Genomic DNA, 7,348 nt, shown 5'->3' with positions numbered 1-7,348 from the left:
GATGGCTATGACGACAGCGATTGTTTTGGTGCAAGTCGTGCTACTTTATAGGGCGGTGTCGCAGTGATTCCGACCAGGTGTGCTGATGGTATAAAAATCTGTTTTGTGTAGAAAGTACTCCAGATGATCTGCCATAGTTCGGTGGTTGTATTGTCAGCAGTTTGATGTGAAGACAAGGCAAGACTTTGTAATTTAAAAGTACTCTGTCTTCAGAAAGGAAGCCATTAGTCTACACTAGAAGAATAAACTGCTGATTACAAGTGTGGCATTTAATGCGTCCATAACTCCTCTCCTGTCGTGAAGATCTTGAAGGAATTAAGATATAAAGAATTTCAGAGAAGACGGAGATGGATTGTGGAAACTCAAGTTGCTGGCAAAGAAATTCATACTGAAGATCACGTGCTGAAATAAAGAATAGATTTATATGATTATCTGGCACTATTTGTCCTCTAAGGGATTTGGACAAGTGTTCCAATTCGTTATCTCGAGTATGACCTGACCTGGAAATAAAAACTAACATCACAGAATTAGAGAGATAGAAAGATGAGGACAGAGTTCTGATTCTCTGAATATAAGAAACTACATTTAGAATGGAATTAGTATTTTTGAATGAAACAGATTCGAGGAAACGTATATTATGCATTCAAATGAACCAGACAAAGAATTAATGTCATATAATGTAGGTTACGGGATACGCTTTGATAGAAATGTCGGATTAAAAGAAAAAAAGAATGTCATTATTTATGTAGCAGTCATTAATAATGTATTATATAGGATGATAACCTTTTAACGATGAGATATATATCATTTAACTTTCTAGCACTGATAATTGAAGTATTTTTACGTATTTTGTATTCACAATTTCAATAGTCAAAGTTTGTAAGCTATATAGGCTATATAGAAATTCCAGCCGAAAAACAAAAATAAAGCTTTCCGAAAATTTATTTAAAAAAAAATATATATATATATTTTAAAAATATTCTTTCTTATAGCAGGGATCTATTATTAATAGTTTTTTTTTTTTTTTTCGATATCCGTATTAGAAAAATGCAATTCCGTTGAGCCATATTTCTTAGTATTCGAAAAATAATAAAATCTAAATCGTGTTACATTTTTGTATTTCATTTGTTAATTTTACTGAATTATTATAAAATAATTACACTATATTTAAGAATTAATTAATGAGAAAAATCAGTCAATGTTTGATTTTAGTTCGTATACTCCTCATTTTGTACAGACAATAGAGTATGCATCATTTTTGTACGATTGTATAATTATTATATGCATCATAAACGACTGTATAATTATTATATGCATCATTAAACGACTGTATAAATTGTATAATCAGTGATGCGAATTATGTAATCATACTTGTATACTCGAGTTAATAAATGTTGGGTTATGTGTCAAAATAATAAAACTTCTTTTAAAAAATGGCGTCACATTTACAAATTGTTGAGTAATGTTGAAATCACCTACAAGGTCTCATTTTGCGATTTCGTTCACATTAGGTCCAGGCAACTAAGGTCATACGGCAAATGAATTATGTCTCTCCATTACATGTGTTCGATAAATGTTTCTGTTTTGCAAAGGAAGGGATAAAACCAGGGTTTTGGGGAGCTATTTTTTTTTCCAGCGTAATATTACACAGCAGTTATATTACTGCGGGAAAGGAATTGTGTGTTTGTTTGTTTTGTGGAATAAAAAATCTGATTTTCTGAAAGGAAAATCCTTCTATCTCCGTATGAGACTAACTCACATTCAGTTGAAAAACCTAGCCTAGAAATATACGCCATTTTTTTTTTTTTTGAATAAAATTTAATTTTAATACCCATATTTGGTATTCTTATAATGTCTCGTCTAATCTCATCTAAATTGCAATTGAAAATAAATGTGTTCTCCATACGGAGGTAGAGGATATCTTCTGAAAAATTCAACCACGCTGTCAAACAAGCAAACTAAGTCTGATAACATAAGCAATTCCAAACATAACTAATCATAAAAGCGATTCTCAGCTGGAGATTGTTTCTCCGACTCGTAAGACGTGAAATAACCTATCTGCTACACGACAGTTGGGGATCCTGGATTAAATATTGGAAAATGAGAGTATAACATGACCAGGTGGCAGTTTCAGTTTTTATGCGCTACCCAAATAAAAGAGCTGTAACAGTGTAAGAAATTTTTCAGGGGCGACATTTTATAACTATCTGTAGTGTTTTAGCGTAATGGTATGAATAGTGAAAGCATCTTGCCACATTCATTCACTCAAGAAAGGGAAATCATTCTCCCTCTCCCCACCTTTTGACAACTGTTTCGTTTCACATGGCTGCGTCTCATCAAAGGAAGGAAAACTGTCCTCTCGGGTCAAGGATAACAGCATAAAGCCATTTTTTTTAAGTTCATAATATTTATTTTACCCCTATGTTATTGTTATTATTATTAATACAAGATTGTGAATTTTAAAAGATAAATGAGTTCTGTCATCATAAGAATTACTTAGATACAGAATGGTCAATAAATAAATAAATATATTAAAAAAAATCGAAAGCATAAGTGCTAATAATCTTCCTCACCAGAAACAGAACTATTCTTCAAAACTACGAACAAGAAATCCATCATCATTGAGTACATCAAGCGAGTCACTGACCACCAATGCATTTTTCTCACGGATCGTGGTTATTTGTACTTAACTGGAAGATAAAGTAATTATTTTAATTTTTGCCCTTTCTCTCTTTGTTCAATATTAAAAAAAAAGTTGATAATTTGCATATTTGCTTTATATTATCGAGCGGAAATATTAAGTATAAAAACTGAGTCCAGAATTTGAAAACAAGTTAATTAACTTGGGCAAATGGATTTAAAATTTTTTAAATAAATGCATTTAAATAAAATTCTAAATAATAAATAAAAGAAGTATGTGTTATATTAATTTTTTTCTTTTTTGCTACTCAACGAATTACTTCCCACCCTTATACGGATCACAAAAAATTAATTGACGATCCCTGGAGCACTGCACATATAATACAGTAGTTGTTTTTATCATAGTCAATATTTAATTATACTGAGTTAATAATTAAATATAAAGGAACAACAAAACAAAGTCACAACGCAAATTTTATTATTATTTTATGAATGAAACAATTGCCGGTCCTGTTGGCTGAGAGAATAGCGCATGCGCTCTTCAACCTGTGGATTTGAATATCAATTTAGCATGCATATTTGTGAAAACCTTTAGGACTTAGATGCATTTTATCGTCTGTAGTGAAACCGCCACTTCCACCTTGCTTACTAGACACCTGAAGCGGTATTGGAAAAATAGTTTAACCTATGGAACAGGATTCCCAATCTTGGCTTTGACCCACTCACGTTTGTGTATAGTATTCACATAAAAATAAATAAAATTAACAATAAAGGTTAGTAAAATAATATTTTTTAAAACACACACCTAAATAAGTAGATTCATTACATTAAATGTCACACGTTCATATAACAAATTAATAATTTACACGACCTCTAATGTTTCATTTTGTTTTCGTTTCTTTCTTCTCTCTCTTTCTTTCTTTCATTTTATTTATTTATTTATTTTTATCAAATGATGTGTTTTGGAAAGCTGAAAGACCATTCTTTGTAGTGGAAATTTTTTAGGCTATTCAAGAGTATTTAAATATTCTGGAAAACAAAGTATCTGATATGAACAAAATATGAACGCAAAGCCTATTTTCCTTTCAAATATGACCGAGATTCAAATTTAGCAATAAACTAGTACTAGTATACTAAATTTAAGCTAAAATTGTTGATTTTAATTTTGCACAATGAACAAGAATTTTGGCCAATTTGAAGCCGTTTCATTTAGAATATGTATAGCTCGAGGCCTAATTGTCAATTTCCCCCGAAGTTAGTGCAGAGGGAGTTTCCTGTTAATTTTAGATGATTCTCTGTCACAGGTTTTGTAGGCGCATTTACTGGGCATATAATTATACAATAATCATACAATTTTTTTTATATACTAAACAATTTTTTTATACTAAACCAGCATTGTAGCAGGATTTCGCAGCATGGTAGTTACATTATTAAACTAGTGAGAAAAGTTATTTGAAAGAATGCTTAATATATGCTATTATGGAAGCAGGGCCGGCGTTCTTTATAAAGGGACCCAGATGCAAGAAACCTTTTGGGGCCCTAAAATATTTTTTCAAAGGTAAAAATTAAAGGATTCGAAATAAACGTATTGTAAAATCTCTTACCTGCAAATGATTTTGGCACAGGAAAACAAAACAAAACAAAAAAAAACATTCGAAATATAACAGGTTAACATAACGTTTACTGAACACAAAACACAAATATAATAGAGAAACACAGAGATATTATTATTACCGGGGCCCCTAAAATCCTATAGATGAAATCCCTTTAGTTATAAGCAAAATTAGAAGAAGAAAAATAAAATAAAATAAAAAATACGTTTCCGCAAATGTGTACCGACTGTGTCCACTCGATCGTGGGACCCGGGTGCATTGCACCCATCGCACCCTCGAGATGGCCGGCCCTGTATGGAAGGCAGAGGTTTTCATAGTGAAGATCAAATTCAGTCTAGGGTCTTAACACTTGTATTTTTTGTACGATTACAGGTGGATGAGCAATACCTCACAAACAACTTCAGCACATTTCCCGAATCTTAAATATAGCTAAAAGTTATGAACTAAATAAGTGATAACGGACCAATTGAAACTGAACTAAAAGGTTTAGGATGAAAGAAGTAGGATTTTTCTCTCAGAAACTCTAAAAATAAAACCAGCAGTGAAACACACACACGCACACTTTATACACAACTTATTGCAGCTTCATTGCCAATATGTTATTATCAAAATAATTCGATAGTTAATGTACCATTACGATGCAGCGACATCACGTGATCTTCTGCATAGAGAGAGAGAGAGAGAGTAGCTTTTATGCAAGATAAGGCTTAACATGTTAGCTGGCGTGTGAAACAGGTTTTTTTGAAAACATTTCCAGATATAATTATCATTTCTCTTGTGTGTAGTCACTGTAGTCTTCCCATTTAACAGAAGCGTCACTTATGGTAGAATTAAAAGACGCGTAACTGTCAAAAAAGGCACATTCTAGAAGGATCTGGGTTAGTTCTATTACCAACCATTTCGTGTATGTAGTTACATCGAAGAGTGCACGTTAGCTTGTGAAGAAACGACATCCGGCTATCAGACACCTGGCGGATAAAAATGCAATTACACATAACAGACGTTCGGCTAACGAGCATTCAATCTTAAAAATATTACGAGAGTAACAATAAATAAATAAATAAATAAATAATAATAATAAAATAAAATAAAAATATCCATCAAGGTATTAAACTTTCTCCTACTGTGAATTTAAACACTCTCCTTTTTGCCGATGACCAAATAATAATTATAAATTCTGAAGATAACTTACAGAAAGACATTTTAAATTTAAATGAGATAGCCCAAGATTGTGGAATGATAATATCAACAGAAAAATTAAAAAAACAAACAAAAAACGATGGCCTTTAAAGGACAAGATCTAGTAAGAACTAAAATAGTAATAGAAAAAAAATTTTAGAACAGGTGAATTCGTTTAACTACCTAAGATGTATGATTACATATGAAAATGAAAAAAAGATATAAACTTAAAAATTGCAAAATCGTATTTAAACCTAACCTAGTACAAAAACAAACTAGACTAAAAGTATACAATACATTAGCCCTACCAGTCCTATTGTATGGAAGTGAAAAAACCTGGACAATAAAACAAAAAGACAAAGATTAATAACAGCTGAAATGAAGTTCATGAGAAAAACTGCAAAGTATACTCTATTTGATCACAAAAGAAATGAAGAAATTATGAAAGAATTAAACCAGGAATCAGTAATAGGAAACAAATTTTTTTAAATATAAACATAAATGGATGGAACACGTTGAAAGAATGAAAACAGAAAAATTACCAAAACAAGCCTTAAATTACAAACCATTAGGGAAAAGAAAATCAGGACGTCCTTTTAAGAGATTCAACGATGACCTCTAAAGGCCAAAACAGGCCGCTATAGGCCTAAATCCTTGACAGGTATGATGATTAGTCCAGTATATGAGAGCGATTAAATCACTGATAACCAATATATATGATATAAGACAACAATTTTTGGGTAATCATGTATTTACATATGTGAATAAGTATTGAAAGATATCCTGTTTTAGAATAAATTTAGTTATTAAATCATCAAACTCAATCTGCCAGGAAATAAAAAGAAAATAACCAACAGACCAGTTATTTCATTAACATAATTTACATGGAATGTATGTTGTTTGACAAGAAGAACCGGAAGTTATTTTTCATTTATATGGCGACAGCAGATTTGACTCAGAGAAACAAACAGGAAATTCGCATATAATTAGACTCTTTATGAACGCAAATGTACCATGAAATATTATGAAGTCAAAAGTGCTATTGATGTGAAATATTACCGTCAAGAGTACCATCGAGGAACTTTCTTAGAGATTAAATTCACGCTAAATACTTAAAACCTGACAGAAATAAGTAATCAGTTATAAAATAAGAATATATGTATACTGCTTTTGGCAGTTTGAAAGTTGTTAATTTTATTTTATTAAGTTAAAACAATGGGAAGATTTCATTAGTTAAAAAAATACGTTAAACAAATCCTACAGGAGGTGATATTCTGTTCATGTAAAACTAACTTCAGAAATTTAATGATTAGGGTTAACAGTTTCCTTATTTACTTAGTAGTACGGTGCTTCCTTATCCAGCAAACTGCCATGCCAATTATAGCGTTAAGAGTTCTTATTGTGTCTAAGGTAATTTAAATATGTGATCGATGATTGGACATTTATTTATTCATAAATAAGTGTTTTTTGTTGTTTTTATTATTTTTTATTAGAAAGTCCTTCTACTTTTAATGATCGAGTCTAATACATAACATTTTATTCGCCAGTTAATATTAAATTCGGATCCTTCGTGTGTTTTTTCCCCCCGAACAGTATTAGTGCCATTGATTATTTCGAATATTAATTGCTTATCTTTAAGATTTTTTTTTAAAGACCAACTTTCAGTATACTAGAATGAACTGCTCTTTCAGTCTCCATAAGTTAAATAAGGCTAAAATGGCCTCGCGATTACGTCTGTTAACTGCTGTATTATTCCGGCAGGTGTCCAGGTTTGGCGAGATAAAAAAAAAAAAAAGTTCCACTGTCACTGGTATAAGAGACCAGCTAACTCACTTTCACTTGGAAAGTCTGTATAAAAGTATTTCGTTTTAGACGGAATTGGAATTCGAATCCAGGTCTATTCAATAGAAAGGCAT

Source organism: Typopeltis vanoorti, chromosome 2 (genome assembly GCF_054136105.1).
Source record: "Typopeltis vanoorti isolate ZY-2024b chromosome 2, IOZ_Tvanoo_1.0, whole genome shotgun sequence".
Taxonomy (NCBI): domain Eukaryota; kingdom Metazoa; phylum Arthropoda; class Arachnida; order Uropygi; family Thelyphonidae; genus Typopeltis; species Typopeltis vanoorti.
Note: the sequence above shows the minus strand (reverse complement) of the source record.